Genomic DNA, 17,470 nt, shown 5'->3' on the forward strand with positions numbered 1-17,470 from the left:
TGTCAAATTGGTGCATGTGGGGTTCTATGTTTCCAGTCCTCACCTTTTACAAATAATTTTATCAAGTGATTAATGGCCCCATGTACTAACCCCAAGTTGCAAATAGAGGTGGGCACACCAGCAAATTATTAGGTCTAGGCGAGGCAAAGCCGTGCCAAGTCACAGGTCTGGCTTGGCTCTATAGCCCAGATTTACAAAACAGTCACACAAATCAGTGCAGCACCTCAAGTTGCTGAACTGTATTGTGCTTGAGAGAGAGAGATGAAAAGCTCCAACTCTACTAAAATAGAATGCTAGCCTGCTCTCTCCTTAGCTCTGGTTCACATTTAGGCTGCTGAGCACCACGTGCACACCTCTGCACCTTAGTGCAAAAGTGTCTGAATGAGTCTAGCATAGGTTTTGTAATGGAAGGGTACCCTTCTAGTATAAAATACTAAATCTAGACAAACTTCAACACTTTTCCCACTTCAGATGTGTGTTGTACAGTGCAGCACACATGTAAAGTGGGAAAAGGTAGACTAAATAAAAACATTTCTACTTTTTAACACATGCTTCAAAGTGATGTTATTTTGTGCTGCAAAACCTTACCTACTGTTGTTAATGTATGAAGCTGGCTCTGTATATACTATACCAAAATGAGGTATATTGTGCACAGAGTCCAGTGGAACCCTAAAGGTAGGCAGAGGTAAAAGTTGATAGCACCTTACTCGCTATTTGTGGTACTGTGAGCGAGCATTAAGGCTTTATCAGAAGGTAGTGTTAAGCATTTTATGTACACACTCTGGCAGCAAATGATGTCACACCCTCAAAGACTGAACTCAGACCAATTTGTTTGTATCAAAAATATTATTAAGTTATTTTATTTCTTAGAACCAAGCCAAGCCTGGTGCAGGTAAGTCAAAGCAAAACCAAAGGGGATGATGGACGGAGTGTTGAACATTGCAAGCACTCACCCCCAGTCAACTGATCTGGGTTAATCCATCATCATTCTTTAGCTCACTCCGCCACCCCAGTTCAGACATGGCCATATGCAAATCAGTCTGACCCTGTTCCTCATGGGAACAGTCCTGCCCGAACTGCCAAGCCATGTCTTCCCTGGACGGAAACAAGCATCCTGGGACCGGTTTCTGGCTAATCAGCCAGGATAGCTTGAACCCAGTGGCAAAGTGAGCAAGGGACCCACGTCTGGGCATGCCCTGCCAACTTATGGCGAACAAAGCAAAACCAAAGGGGATGATGGACGGAGTGTTGAAAATTGCAAGCACTCACCCACAGTCAACTGATCTGGGTTTAATCCATCATCATTCTTTAGCTCACTCCGCCACCCCAGTTCAGACATGGCCTAATGCAAATCAGTCTGACCCTGTTCCCATGGTGCAAGTAAGTGAAATAAATGCTTTGCAAAATCTTATGCAATGTTTTACAGTTGAATGCAGGTTCAAATGCAGTTGATTGAATTACAGGTAAGTCAATGTTTCGAAATACATTTTCAGTTACTTTTCAAATTACTATGTACGTTACTTTTTATATTATTTATCAGATTACTTTGCTAATCAGTGTGATATGCCTAGATATAACACTGAGACATTACCTTGATAAAAGGTAAGTAATTCACTTATAGTACATAGGCAGTTTTTCAATGTTCCAATGCAAACCAACTCCACACTGTATTCCTATGGAGAAAAATGAAGTTAACAGTTTGCAGGTAAGTACTGGTTTGTGGGAGTTGGTATTCTGGGGTTAGAACCAGGGTTCCCCCAGGGCCAAGGATGCACTCCTGAGACAGCCGCAGCGGTACTAGGGTGGCCGGGTTCAGAGTGCTGAGGCCCATTGTTATCCAATGAGGGATAGGGGGCATCCGGTTGGTGACTGGTCATGAGCAGGCCACAAGGTTGTGGGAGCAAAGCTCCTGGTGTTAGGCTCAGGGCAAAGGGGGAACTGAGTTAGCATCCAAAGTACACCCACAGCGACACAGGGGCGGCTGGGTGCAGGGTGCTGTTTTGGCGTTGGGTGCTTTGTTGATTTCAATAGGGAATCTCATTTCAACAAAGACTGCATGCTCGGGCCGAAGATCTTCTGGAGGTGACCACTGATTGGAGGGATAAGTTGGGATGCCTGGGGATGCTGGGACACCATTGGTTGGGCCACCGAAGACTGTGGGACATTGGGTTCGGGGGTGTCTTTAGGCATCGAGTTTTCTTACCAGCTCTGGTCGCCGCCATTGGGGTCTTCCTGAAAGAGACTGCAGGCATTGTTTGGAGAGTCGAGGCAGGTCAGAGATCACAGATCTCAGGTCAGGATCGCTGGGGAGACCTCCTCGTGGTGTTGGGGCACTCGTACTTTGGCCTTGGGCATCTGGTGCAGAGTGGTGCAGAGTGGTCAGAGCTCTTGAGGCGGAAGCCGAGAGCAAGGAACAATTTTAAAAGACCAATTTTTAAAATTTGGATATTGTGATAACCTGTATTTTTAAAACGATATTTACCTCTTACTCCCTTCGTGATTCCCTCCCCGAGCAGCCGAGTCAGGCGCTGCAGCGGGTCGCAGGAGAATCGCTGTGACCCCCGGGCTACGCCCACTGACACAGGCCACGCCCCCTTCACTACTTAAAGCGCGCTTTCCTGCCAGCGCTTGTTGTAAGTCAGAGCTCTTGAGGCGGAAGCCGAGAGCAAGGAACAATTTTAAAAGACCAATTTTTAGGTCTCGCCTGTCGATGCGCATGCGCATCGAGCAAGCGAGACTATGGGGGCTTATCCACTCTTTGTCCAACTTACAAGGAATCGTGGCGATTCCTTGCAGTGCCCGTGACTTTTAAGCTCAATGCGCATGCGCATTGAGCTTAAAAGCGCGTGCACATGCCCCCAGCTGCCTGCCTTGCCTACTCTCCCGCCCCCTCACTTCTTGATTGCACGGCCGCTAGGCCGTGCCTCCCCTACTCTCCTCCTCCTACTCTCCTCCCTTCGCCGTCTGTTCCCGCACTCCTCCCACACCCTCGCTCCGCCCCCTCCCCTGCCTGCCATGTCGCGTCGCATTTCTCCTCCCCCCTCCCCCCATCCGCCTGCCTTGCCTACTCTCCCGCCCCCTCACTTCTTGATTGCACAGCCGCTAGGCCGTGCCTCCCCTACTCTCCTCCTCCTACTCTCCTCCCCCCTCCCCTTATCTGGCCTTCCCTCCGTCTGTTCCCTCTCCCCGCTCCGCCCCCTCCCCTGCCCGCCGTGTCGCATTTTTTTTTAAATCACCACTTACCCCCTACCCCCCAGCAATTCCAACACTGACGCCGTGCTCGGTGTTTCTCTTGTTTTCCTTTTCACTGCAAGGACCTTTTAGAGACTGTTTTGTTCCTCGCCCTATTCTGGGCAAGTGGTGGCTTGTTTTCGAGACCCAGAAACGAGGAGTCTTCATTCCAGGAACACTTTGTTCGTTGACGTCCTGTAGCCAAGCCAGGTTTTCAGGTTTTGATGTTATCAGTGATTCATTTACTAGGGCCAGCTTGCTCGTTCCAAGGCGAGATCTTTTCATTGTGTGGCTTTCAGGTGTTCTGCGAGTTTCCCTACCCTTCCTCAAACGTTGCCTGCTTATTCTTCCTCGTAGTGCCTGCTTTGAGATTGTTTTGCATTTATACTTTTTAAAAGGGAGATTGGCGTGAAAAAATAGGGTGTTGTCCAGTGACTTTCATTGGAGTCTGGGGATAAGTAAACTAAGAGCACGTAATATCTCTGAACAATGTTCTGTCCACACATAGTGAGCTTTCCTCCCAAATAGGGATTTCTAGGAAATGTGCTTATTGACCATAAGTTAACTCCACTTTGAGGTATTTGTAGTGAAGCTTTCAATGCTAGAAATGTGAGTGTATTTTTGTAAGCACTGAAGCCCTAGCATTAAAGATGATTCAGGTCAGCGTGTGTATTGTATGAAAAGTGTATCGTACAATCTTTTTCTACATTATATTTCTGCTTTGTCCCCCAAAATTTAGAACGCTTACCCCTATGATGCCTCTACATACAAACCCAAAAGTGGTTTAGGAAACAATTAACGGCTACCTTAATTTGTAGGCAGTTGTGTTCCTTATAACTGAGCATGCCAGTGGACCAGATTTCTGATAATAGCACACTTTTTAGCTGCTTGCTAAACTGCCGGTGTCGCGCATAGTGCTTATGGCCTGCATGCCTACTCCCGTTCCAAGGCGAGATCTTTTCATTGTGTGGCTTTCAGGTGTTCTGCGAGTTTCCCTACTCTTCCTCAAACGTTGCCTGCTTATTCTTCCTCGTAGTGCCTGCTTTGAGATTGTTTTGCATTTATACTTTTTAAAAGGGAGATTGGCGCGAAAAAATAGGGTGTTGTCCAGTGACTTTCATTGGAGTCTGGGGATAAGTAAACTAAGAGCACGTAATATCTCTGAACAATGTTCTGTCCACACATAGTGTGCTTTCCTCCCAAATAGGGATTTCTAGGAAATGTGCTTATTGACCATAAGTTAACTCCACTTTGAGGTATTTGTAGTGAAGCTTTCAATGCTAGAAATGTGAGTGTATTTTTGTAAGCACTGAAGCCCTAGCATTAAAGATGATTCAGGTCAGCGTGTGTATTGTATGAAAAGTGTATCGTACAATCTTTTTCTACATTATATTTCTGCTTTGTCCCCCAAAATTTAGAACGCCTACCCCTATGATGCCTCTACATACAAACCCAAAAGTGGTTTAGGAAACAATTAACGGCTACCTTAATTTGTAGGCAGTTGTGTTCCTTATAACTGAGCATGCCAGTGGACCAGATTTCTGATAATAGCACACTTTTTAGCTGCTTGCTAAACTGCCGGTGTCGCGCATAGTGCTTATGGCCTGCATGCCTACTCCTTCATTTCCCTATGCGTGTTCATGTCTGATCTCTTTACCATACCAAGTATATGGATTTGGACATCAGAATCTTCTGCTTCTACTAATGTAGACCAAAGACCTCTTCGATCTTTCAGTCTTTCCATTTTTTCTCCCGTCTCTTCTTTCTTCAGCTGGGTTATCTCATGCTACAGTGCTCTGCTTTTAAACAGTGTGCTTCGTGTCACAGGTTTTTTCAGCAGCTGAACAGCATGACATCTGAGAGCCAGGTGATGAGTACATGGTATCATTGAGCGCCCTATCTACCAGTGAGGTAACCAGGCACCCTTCCCAGAGACACATCTATGAGATCATCATCACACTCACCCTCACTCACCCTCAACCCCTCACCCACCCTCACCCACACTCATCCTCATCCTCACTCACCCTCAATGCCTCACCCTCATTCACCCTCAACCCCATCACCCTCACCCTCACTCACCCTCACTCACCCTCAACCCCTCACCCTCACTCACCCTCACTCACCCTCAACCCCTCACCCTCACTCACCCTCAACCCCTCACCCTCAACCCCTCACCCTCAACCCTTCACCCTCAACCCCTCACTCACTCTCAATCTCACTCACCCTCACTCCCCCTCACCCTCACTCACCCTCACCCACACTCACCCTCACTCCCCCTCACCCACACTCACCCTCACCCTCACTCACCCTCAACGCCTCACCCTCACTCACCCTCAACACCTCATCCTCACTCACCCTCACTGACCCTCAACCCCTCACCCTCACTCACCCTCACTCACCCTCACCCTCACTCACCCTCAACCCCTCACCCTCAATCCCTCACCCTCACTCACCCTCACTCACCCTCAACCCCTCACCCTCACTCACCCTCAACCCCTCACCCTAACCCACCCTCACCCTCACTCACCCTCACTCACCCTCACTCACCCTCACTAACCCTCACTCACCCTCACTCACCCTCACCCACCCTCACTCACCCTCACCCACCCTCACTCACCCTCAACCCCTCACCCACCCTCACCCACCCTCACTCACCCTCAACCCCTCACCCTCACTCACCCTCAACCCCTCACTCACCCTCACCCACCCTCACTCACCCTCACTCAGCGCAACCACAGCATCTTCACTAAATATATTTAATAAACTTTAAGCTATTGGCAATATAAAATAAAATCCATTTTATTTACGTATTAATTATTAATTGATTTTTAAAGCCATTGATTTTTTTATATCAATACATATAAGTCACATATAAGTCCCGTTAATACAAAACATGTTGCTTTACAAATGCTAGAGGTGTCACATTTACAAAAATTATAACTATTGGCTTTGTAAAGAAGAAAGCTATTAATTTAGCTATTTAGAAAAAACAACACATAAATAAAAAACAAAAAAATAAATAACACCTATAGCTCAAACTTTACTACTGCGAGACCTATTGCATTTCCAATGCTTGTTAAAATTTGTATATTGTGATAACCTGTATTTTTAAAACAATATTTACCTCTTGCTCCCTTCGTGATTCCCTCCCCGCGCAGCCGAGTCAGGCGCTGCAGCGAGTCGCAGGAGAATCGCCGTGACCCCCGGGCTACGCCCACTGACACAGGCCACGCCCCCTTCACTACTTAAAGCGCGCTTTCCTGCCAGCGCTTGTTGTAAGTCAGAGCTCTTGAGGCGGAAGCCGAGAGCAAGGAACAATTTTAAAAGACCAATTTTTAAAATGTGTATATTGTGATAACCTGTATTTTTAAAACAATATTTACCTCTTGCTCCCTTCGTGATTCCCTCCCCGCGCAGCCGAGTCAGGCGCTGCAGCGGGTTGCAGGAGAATCGCCGTGACCCCCGGGCTACGCCCGCTGACACAGGCCACGCCCCCTTCACTACTTAAAGCGCGCTTTCCTGCCAGCGCTTGTTGTAAGTCAGAGCTCTTGAGGCGGAAGCCGAGAGCAAGGAACAATTTTAAAAGACCAATTTTTAAAATTTGTATATTGTGATAACCTTTATTTTTAAAACGATATTTACCTCTTGCTCCCTTCGTGATTCCCTCCCCGCGCAGCCGAGTCAGGCGCTGCAGCGGGTCGCAGGAGAATCGCCGTGACCCCCGGGCTACGCCCACTGACACAGGCCACGCCCCCTTCACTCCTTAAAGCGCGCTTTCCTGCCAGCGCTTGTTGTAAGTCAGAGCTCTTGAGGCGGAAGCCGAGAGCAAGGAACAATTTTAAAAGACCAATTTTTAAAATGTGTATGTTGTGATAACCTGTATTTTTAAAACTATATTTACCTCTTGCTCCCTTCGTGATTCCCTCCCCGCGCAGCCGAGTCAGGCACTGCAGCGGGTCGCAGGAGAATCGCCGTGACCCCCGGGCTACGCCCACTGACACAGGCCACGCCCCCTTCACTACTTAAAGCGCGCTTTCCTGCCAGCGCTTGTTGTAAGTCAGAGCTCTTGAGGCGGAAGCCGAGAGCAAGGAACAATTTTAAAAGACCAATTTTTAAAATGTGTATATTGTGATAACCTGTATTTTTAAAACAATATTTACCTCTTGCTCCCTTCGTGATTCCCTCCCCGCGCAGCCGAGTCAGGCGCTGCAGCGGGTTGCAGGAGAATCGCCGTGACCCCCGGGCTACGCCCGCTGACACAGGCCACGCCCCCTTCACTACTTAAAGCGCGCTTTCCTGCCAGCGCTTGTTGTAAGTCAGAGCTCTTGAGGCGGAAGCCGAGAGCAAGGAACAATTTTAAAAGACCAATTTTTAAAATTTGTATATTGTGATAACCTGTATTTTTAAAACGATATTTACCTCTTGCTCCCTTCGTGATTCCCCCCCCGCGCAGCCGAGTGAGGCGCTGCAGCGGGTCGCAGGAGAATCGCCGTGACCCCCGGGCTACGCCCACTGACACAGGCCACGCCCCCTTCACTACTTACAGCGCGCTTTCCTGCCAGCGCTTGTTGTAAGTCATAGCTCTTGAGGCGGAAGCCGAGAGCAAGGAACAATTTTAAAAGACCAATTTTTAAAATTTGTATATTGTGATAACCTGTATTTTTAAAACGATATTTACCTCTTGCTCCCTTCGTGATTCCCTCCCCGCGCAGCCGAGTCAGGCGCTGCAGCGGGTCACAGGAGAATCGCCGTGACCCCCGGGCTACGCCCACTGACACAGGCCACACCCCCCTCTTCTGACATATAGGAATGTGTTGGTTCCGGAAGCGCAGCGGACGGGCGCAGCGGGCGCGCCGGCGGTGCGCCAAAGGCGCGCCAAAGGCAAGCCCGTCTGCGCCCGTCCGCGACCATACGGGACCAGGGGCCACAATCCCTGGCTCCCACATAACCCAGGGCAGGACGTACAGCTCGGCAGCCATCCACAACATAGGAAGTACAGCTGCTGCTCACTGTACTCACATCGACTCACCATCTGAGCTCCCCCCTCGCTGCCCTGGCTGCAAACACCCCTTTCGCAGCACCACTCCGCCGGCCGCTTCACAGAAATACTGTATGTATGTACTAAAAAGTCGATCATTGCCGAGGCACAGCACACAAATTGCCCTGCTGCTTGAGGAGCACAAGCCAAATGCCATCTTCTTAACAGAGACATGGCTTACATCCCAATCCGAGCCAAACATCGTCTCAGCCTTACCCACTGGTTTTCAAATCTATAGATTAGACCGGCCAGAGGGGAGAGGAGGAGGCCTGGCTATAATACTAAAAGACCAGTATCGCTGTCGGACTACAGCTGAAACCATTCCTGAGTGCGAGAGTCTAGAATTCAGCATAGATTTTAATGCGAACAGTACCTTCTCCGGCACTCTGATATACCGCCCCCCGGAGCCCGCAAAGCTGTTCCATAGGTCTCTTCCAGAAATCATAGCCAAACGACTCATGACCTCCGCTAACTACACGGTCTTAGGGGACCTTAATTTCCATTTCAACTCCCCTTTAGATCACATCGCTATGGAACTAATTGATGACCTAGGAGCCCTACAATTATCCCAGCTGGTCGCAGCCCCTACCCATGAAAAGGGTAACTTACTTGATCCGATCTTTAGCAACTGCACCGAGCTGGTAGTGGACCAACCCATTCCCCTCCCCTGGTCGGACCACTTTTTAATCCCGCTCACCTGGCTCACCTGCAAAACCCCCCTGCCTATTCCCCAAGTCACAACGAAGAGGAATTGGGCTAAACTCCCGATGGAATCCTGGACAAGCAACCTAGATTCCACCCGCCCACTTCCCTGCACAGACCCCAATGTGGCAAACAAAAATTATGAAGGTTGGATCACGAACTCTCTGGACACGATTCTCCCTCTTCGTAGATCCACCTCAAAGAGACTGCACAAATCAGCACCCTGGTTCTCAGACTCTCTAAGAGATAAAAAACGCCTCTGTAGGAAACGAGAGAGAGCGTGGCGTCTAGACTTCCTACCTGAAAAAAAGGTACAATATAAAGAGGCAATCAAGGCCTACAGAGAAGGGGTCAGGGCGGCCCAGGCTACCTATTTTGCGGACAAAATCATGGAAGCCAAATCTAAGCCCAAGGAAATCTTTCACGTAGTAAAACAATGCACTAAAGTGAACATAGCTCCCCCTTTGAAAAAAAACCAGGAACAATGTAATGAGCTTGCGGAGTTCTTCCACAACAAAGTCTCTCAGATCTACTCCGCCTTCCCAATAGCAGCCACAAATCCAAGGGCAACCAACCGACCTTCTTTGAGACACCCTCCTTCCCCAGACCAGCCAAGTCTTGAGCACTTCCCCCCACTAGACCTTGATACCCTTGGCAAACTGGCACGCCAAGTCAAATCTGGCTCCCCTCGTGATCCAGTCCCCCCGGAGATTCTGATACAAGCAATCCAAGCCATCCTGCCTGTAATCTTGGAGCTACTAAACTCTTCCATCTCCTCCTGTATAGTGCCCACTGCTTGGAAGCGAGCCATGGTGCGGGCGCTGCTAAAAAAAACCAACCTGGATCCTGATGACCACTCCAGTTACCGCCCCATCTCACTGCTCCCCTGGGCAAGCAAGGTCCTGGAGAAGTATATAAACGCCCAGTTAGTCCAATTCCTTGAGAACAACTCACTACTGGATACGTCCCAGACAGGCTTCAGACCGAAGCACGGTACTGAAACCGCCTTGTTAGCGGTTACCGAAGAATCACGAGGGATACTAGACCAAGGAGGATCAGTGGCAGTGATCCTCCTTGACTTAAGCGCAGCCTTCGACACGGTCAGCTATGCCACCTTGCTGAACCGTCTATATAACATCGGAGTATCAGGCGACGCATTGAGGTGGTTCGACTCCTTCCTGACCAATAGATCTTTTCAGATCTTTGACGGGGAAACAGTGTCATCCAGCAAATCACTAAGCTGTGGAGTGCCGCAGGGCTCCTCCCTGAGCCCTGCGTTCTTCAACGTATACATGAAACCACTGGCTGGGGTCGTCGAACCGCACGGTATCAAAATCATATCGTATGCCGACGATACCCAGCTAGTGGTTTCGCTGGCACAAGAGAGCAACAGGCAAACTCCGGAAGGCCTGTTGAAATGTTTAGAGGATGTCAAGGAGTGGATGACTACCTCCTCTCTAAAACTAAATGGAGATAAAACTGAGCTCATGCTCCTTGGCCCAGCTTCACCAGTGCCTTTCTTTTCCTTATGGCCCCCCTGTCTGGGTACCCCTCCCACCCCTAAGGAAAGTGTAAAGAGCCTAGGAATATGGCTGGACAAAAGTCTCTCTTTCTCCACCCAGGCCACTAAGTTGTCCGCCACATGTTTTGGCCTACTCAGAACACTGCGGAAGGTTCTACCCCTTCTACCATTGGAAGCCAAACAAGTGGCAGTACAAGGCCTGAATCAGTCCCGTCTAGATACGAACAACGCCCTATATGTGGGGGCCCCTGAGATGACTCTTCAGAAGTTGCAGGTGGTACAGAACTGCGCAGCCCGTACCCTGCTACAGATCCCACGCACTCAGTCAGCCAGACCCGGACTAAAAAGTCTACATTGGTTACCAGTAAGGCAGAGAGTGGCATTTAAGGCACTATGTATTGCCCATCGGGCCTTCTGGAAGACAGGCCCAGCAATCAATGACAATCTAGTCATTCGTTACCACCCAAGTAGAAACCTTCGCTCCACGGAGGCTTTCCTGGCAGTGGTACCCAGAGTAAGGAGAGCTAGGGCCGGAGGCAGGATGTTCTCCCTGAACACCTCGAAGTTGTGGAACGCACTTCCTCTACAACTCCGGTCCAACCCGAACCTGCTCTCATTCCGCAAACAGCTGAAAACCCTACTGTTTGCTAAATCCACCGAGTTCTAATCTCTTCTGCACCTCCCATCTCTGTCTACTTACTCAGCGCTTGGACGCCCTTGGGCAGCAATCGCGCTATACAAATCCATATACAATACAATACAATACTCACAGTTTTGGCTGGGTCCAGAGTCTGTTGGTGAACAAATCCAGTGCTCACGGGAGACAAAGTCTTTGGCTCGGAAGGCAGGGCAGGTCCATCGGGTTCCTGAGGCTGCTGGCTGCAAGACACACCGGGATTTTGTTGGAGCAGGTTCGAGGTGAGGACAGGCCGGTAGGGCTGGGGCCAAGTCAGTGGGCATCCTCCTCTTCTTAGTTTTAGCATGGCATCTTCGGTCCTTCTCTTCTTCTTGTTGATCCTTGTCTGAGGAGGCAAGGTTCAGGGTTGCCCCTGAACCTTGATTTAGGGGCATTACAGGTAAGTAAAGGTTGGGCCTAATGGGTCCCTTCTTTTGGGTGGATACACCCCCTATTATGCCACCCTCCAGTGCCTCACTCTGGTTGGCTGGGTTCCCCCATATGCAAGATGGCTGGGACTGAGAGTTGTGCTTCACCTCAGCTTCCCCACCAGAGGGGTGGGGTTGGCAAAGGTGGGCACACCTCCCTTCCTCACTAGGTTTTCCTGACGATTCTCCTGTCCAAAGTGGGGGTCAAAAATGGTGGGGGCCAGTTACTGGAAGCAGCAAAGGCCTGGGTTAGCTCACAAAGGTGGTAAGCCTTTGAAGCTTCCCCTTCGTGGACCCTGCCCTTCCTGTGGGAGGAGGCTTGGCCCTGGGGGGGGGGGCGCAGCGCCGCGGTGCTCGTGACGAGCCCAGCTCATCATGAGTCACAGTAGAGCTGTGCTCATGATGAGCTGGGCTCATCACGACTCCGCCCACTGATTCATTCGCCCACACAGGCGGGGAATCGATCGTGCGTGGGCCGACCGCGGCAGTTATGACGAGCCCAGCTTGTCATGAGCACAGCTCTACTGTGGCTCATGACAAGCTGGGTTCGTCATGAGCATGGAAGAGGTTAATGGCAGTACTGCACTTACAATGTCTAAGAATTGGTTTTGACACTGTAGGGGTACAGGGCTCATGCACCTGTACCCTCACCACTGGTATAGTGCACCCATCTAGAGGGTTGACAGACCTATGCCAGGGCAGTGGGTTGTAGGCATTGCACACATGTGTGCCATGTCCACTCTTCACTTTGTTCTGCATCAAAACACGTAGCCTGCAATGGCAATGCGTGTGTGTGTGTGTGTGTGTAAAGATACAGGGTCTCAAAGGGTCGCACAATAAGTGCTGCAGCCCTTAGAGTTCTTCCCTGGCCACAGTGCCCTTGGTACCTATGGTACTATTTACAAGGGACTGACATGTGGTCAAAGATTGTCAATTGCGTTTTGTTTTAATGCAGTTTTAGGGAAAGAACATAGACCCTGGGTACCCGTTTGGCAGTCAAAGTACATCAGCAGTTTAGCAAAAAGTGGGGGCAACCCTACCATGTAAAAGAGAGCACTTTCTTACAGTTAGTAGGTAGGGTTTTGTATCTGAAACCATACGTTGTTGCATGGGAACACCCATTTACCATCCAAGCAATGCCCTTTGATGCAGAGTAATGCAAAGTAGCGCTTTGCTTTAAATTGACCAAAACCAAAGGGGATGATAGACAGAGTGTTGAACATTGCGAGCACTCACCCCCAGTCACCTGATCTGGGTTAATCCATCATCATTATTTAGCTCACTCCATCACCCCAGTTCAGACATGGCCATATGCAAATCAGTCCAACCCTGTGCCTCATGGGAACAGTCCAGCCCGAACTGTCAAGCCATGTCTTCCCTTTACCAGAACCAAGCATCCTGGGACCGGTTTCGGATTCATAATCCTCATCAGCCATGCTTTCGTGAATCCAGTGGCAAAGTGAGCAAGGGACCTACGTCTGGGCATACCCTACCAACCTAGGGCAAACAAAGCAAAACCAAAGGGGATGATGGATGGAGTGTTGAACATTGCAAGCACTCACCCCCAGTCAACTGATCTGGGTTTAATCCATCATCATTCTTTAGCTCAGTCGGGCTGGACTGTTCCCATGAGGCACAGGGTCAGACTGATTTGCATATGGCCATGTCTGAACTGCGGTGGTGGAGTGAGCTAAAGAATGATGATGGATTAAACCCAGATCAGTTGACTGGGGGTGAGTGCTTGCAATGTTCAACACTCCATCCATCACCCCCTTTGGTTTTGCTTTCCTTTAAATTGAGTACTTTCCAGCTCAAAACAAGTTTTGCATTGGAAAGGTAAACCAAAAAAACATTTTCACATGTTTGCATTACTTTTGTGATGCAAATCCAGCACATAATATTTGTAAATCTGGAACTATGAGTCCATGCTGAAGACAAGCCATGAAAACGTTTGGCATGTACATCGTGCAACAGACATAATGTAAAAATGTGATACAGTCTCTTCAAAGAAAAAAAAAAGTTTATTTATTTAATAAGAGTAAGCGTTTCACCTTAGAACATCATATTAGAGCACTGCATAGAGCAACATTAAGACAGATAGTTTTCAGACATGAACTTAGAAACATTAATGGTTCGTTCCCCCAAAAGACAATGCCATTAGTGAACTAAGAGGCAAATCAGAAGTCATGTAAACCTTAACCGTGGCCTAGATTCTTATTATAAATGGAGCAACATTATCGTCTATTAAATCAAATGTAAGAGGTGCTTGTACAGCGCACATCTTGAACTCAAGTATGTAAAATTGCTCTCATATGCGATAGTAAGGAAAAAGGAGTCTCAGTGAAATAAAATGTTTGCCTGGGATCCCACAATTTGGATAATCAGGGAAGCGAATATTGATTTCAGGTTTTCTGGTTTCACAATTTGAAATTAAGTCACCAGATGTACATTTCTATCTCTCCCTCATTGTCACCTCAATGCTCGCTAGAGCATCGGGCACACATTGGAAGCTTCATCTTGTAAGAGGCCTTTCACACAGCTATTACTCAGATGATTTAACTGAGCGGAGCAGGTGAGAAAGTCACATGAAGGAAGCAATACAATCTCTTATTTAGTCAGGTGGCACGCTACTGATTCTTTCTTATGATATTTGTACACACATGTGCATGTGAGTACAGATTGGGTAAAAACTAGAAAGTGTTTGAAATAAAAAATAAAATCTGTAGCGATGTTTATATTTAAAATAAAACACTGATTGTCACATTTATTGTGACAACAGACCGTACCTGGAAAAATGAACACCTGTGTGTCCTGTTGTGAAGGACTTTACCTACTGTGCTGTAAGTGGGCCAAGGACTGAGCTCTGCCAAGTCAAAAAAGCGTTGGCACCATCAGTAGGGCTAGCATTTTATAAGGAGACGCATATCCATTTGCTTTGCCAATGCTGTTTAAATCTTGTAAAGTAAATACAAAAAATCCAAGATCTGTCGGAACAAAAATAATTCTCTTCAGTTTATGATAAAAAACATTCCAAGATGGCCACCCTTGCATAAGCATGCATTGATTCGCATCAGTAGCTACCTGGGAATTATTTTTATCATAAAGAAAAAGCATTCCATTGACATCGACCCTTGCTGAAACACCAGTAGCTTTTTAGGTTTCGACCTGGCGAGGGGCAAAGCCCCTCCCAGATCGAACACTTTTGTTTTCAGTAGGGATGTTTGGACTGCCTCTGTCTATCATTGGCTAGCTCCATAAATGGAGGCTAGCCATTGGGAGACAGAGGCTGTCAATCGCGCTTTCTCTTGAAAACGCGATTCGGGGGCGTTTCTGGTGCTTTTTTTAAGCCCCGCCCCTTTGTCCCGGGCCGCGCTGCGATTGGCTACCGGCCCGGGACACCCCCGTGACGTCATTCCCGGGCCGCGCTGTGATTGGCTGCCGGCCCGGGACACCCCCGTGACGTCAGCCAATCACAGCGCGGCCCGGGACCTGACTTGTTTTTTTTTGGTAATTGATTGGCCTTCTGGCATCTTCCCCGAAAGAACGTTTAGCATAATCCATGACAAATCAAGCATTGATAAGCCAAAGGGCAGAGGCCAACACTAGACCCATTGGCTGTGCCAACGCTATACTTAATTCCCGGCCTCCAGTGGAATCACAGAAAGAAGGGCTCAAAAGGAGGCTCGGGCAGAGAGCACCGGAGGACGATTCCCTGCTTTTATTTCTGGAAAATTGCAGGTCCTCCAAGCCGGGAACGGAGTCTGACAAAAGCGAGGGGGAGATTACAAAAGAAACGCAGCCGAGAGCGGGGATTGTGCGCTGCGAGGCGGCGCCTCGCTCTCTCGGCGCTTTTGTGCCGGCTGCGGTTGATTTCAATCCGGAGCCGGTGAGATGGAGGCGTCGAGGCCGCGAGCGGCGGTGATCAGTGCGGAGAGACTGAGCCCCCCCCCAGCCCTCGCCCCCTCTCTTCCATCACTCCTCCCGCGGACGCGCATCCCTCCCTGGCGAGCATTTCACGGCACCGCTCGCCGTCCAAAGCAAATTCATTTACAGCGGAGAGACGAGCCGAGCGGTGGAGGGAGAGGGGGGCTTCTTTCACAGGCCTTGGGGAGGGGGTGGGCAGGTGAGGGGGCGACGAGGAAGGGCTGCCTTCCCTGTCCAAGGACATCTTCAAGAAAAGACGAAACAGCGACTGGCCTGCGCAATAAAAAGTATATGTTTCTTCAATTTAACAGTGCTCACCTCTGACCTTCTGAAGTTTCTAGGGAAGGGGGCGTGAATCGTCTGGAATGAATCCCAAAGCATAAGCCAAAAGTCACCCAGTTCTCAGGGGCACCATCGGTACCCAGCCTGCTCCCCGACTTCCTACCCTAAACCCCTCGAAAAGAATGCCTAGATGCAAAAATATGACGAACAGATCACTCGAACTACAAGCCCCACAATGCAGTGTGTTGTTGAATAAAACGTGGCCACGTGTTGTATCCGACCTTGTGTGGAACACGTCAGCCGCAGGACAGGCTAGTCCATCCTGACTGGGGTTGGCCTTTACGCCACACCCAGGGCTTTTCCTCCCAAGTTAGAGCTGGGCGCTAGACTCGTTCTCGGTGACCCAGGCCTGAGATCCAGGGATGTATGAATGGGTGCAGTGGTCCATGTGCGCTCACCCTCCCATAGCGGCTAGACTTTCAGAGTGGGAGCAGAATGGAATGCGCAACCTTCCCCCCTCATCCCTCTTCACACTCCATCCAAGAGAGGCTTTTGCCTCACCTTTACCCCATGATAACTAGCTAAAAGTAATAGAACGCTGGTCTAGGCTGTTTGGTGCCACAGAACCCCGGCCCAGGTCATAGAAACAAACGAGGGACTATCTCCCCCCTCTCTCCGGGAGAATCTTGCTGATGGGAAAAGAAATGTTGTGGGACGCTGCTGAAGTGGGTGTATAGAGCTGCGTTTCCTTCATTGGTACGTCTACTATCTTCAGGGCCATTGAAATTATTTGGCTGCAGTTTTTTTTCTCTTATTAAGGATTTGCCACATAATCTTTGCCCAGACATCATTACCATGTTCAAACATTACCAAATAATGAAATACTATCAAAAAATTTACTGCATTATGTTTCAAAATATCTTGCCTCATACTTCATTCAACTTTTAAACATAATTTGTTGCTCCCCTGTCGCATGATTCGTTGCTCTGTCTGTGTGTGTTGCTCTGTCGGTGTGTGTTGCTCTGTCTGTGTGAGTTGCTCTGTCTGTGTGTGTGGCTCTGTCTGTGTGTGTGGCTCTGTCTGTGTGTGGCTCTGTCTGTGTGTGGCTCTGTGTGTGTGTGTGCTCTGTGTGTGTGTGCAAATGCAATAGGTCTCACATTTGTGAGAGCCGCAGGACAGGCTAGTCCATCCTGACTGGGGTTGGCCTTTACGCCACACCCAGGGCTTTTCCTCCCAAGTTAGAGCTGGGCGCTAGACTCGTTCTCGGTGACCCAGGCCTGAGATCCAGGGATGTATGAATGGGTGCAGTGGTCCATGTGCGCTCACCCTCCCATAGCGGCTAGACTTTCAGAGTGGGAGCAGAATGGAATGCGCAACCTTCCCCCCTCATCCCTCTTCACACTCCATCCAAGAGAGGCTTTTGCCTCACCTTTACCCCATGATAACTAGCTAAAAGTAATAGAACGCTGGTCTAGGCTGTTTGGTGCCACAGAACCCCGGCCCAGGTCATAGAAACAAACGAGGGACTATCTCCCCCCTCTCTCCGGGAGAATCTTGCTGATGGGAAAAGAAATGTTGTGGGACGCTGCTGAAGTGGGTGTATAGAGCTGCGTTTCCTTCATTGGTACGTCTACTATCTTCAGGGCCATTGAAATTATTTGGCTGCA

This window comes from Lissotriton vulgaris, chromosome 3_1, assembly GCF_964263255.1.
Source record: "Lissotriton vulgaris chromosome 3_1, aLisVul1.2, whole genome shotgun sequence".
Classification (NCBI taxonomy): Eukaryota; Metazoa; Chordata; class Amphibia; order Caudata; family Salamandridae; genus Lissotriton; species Lissotriton vulgaris.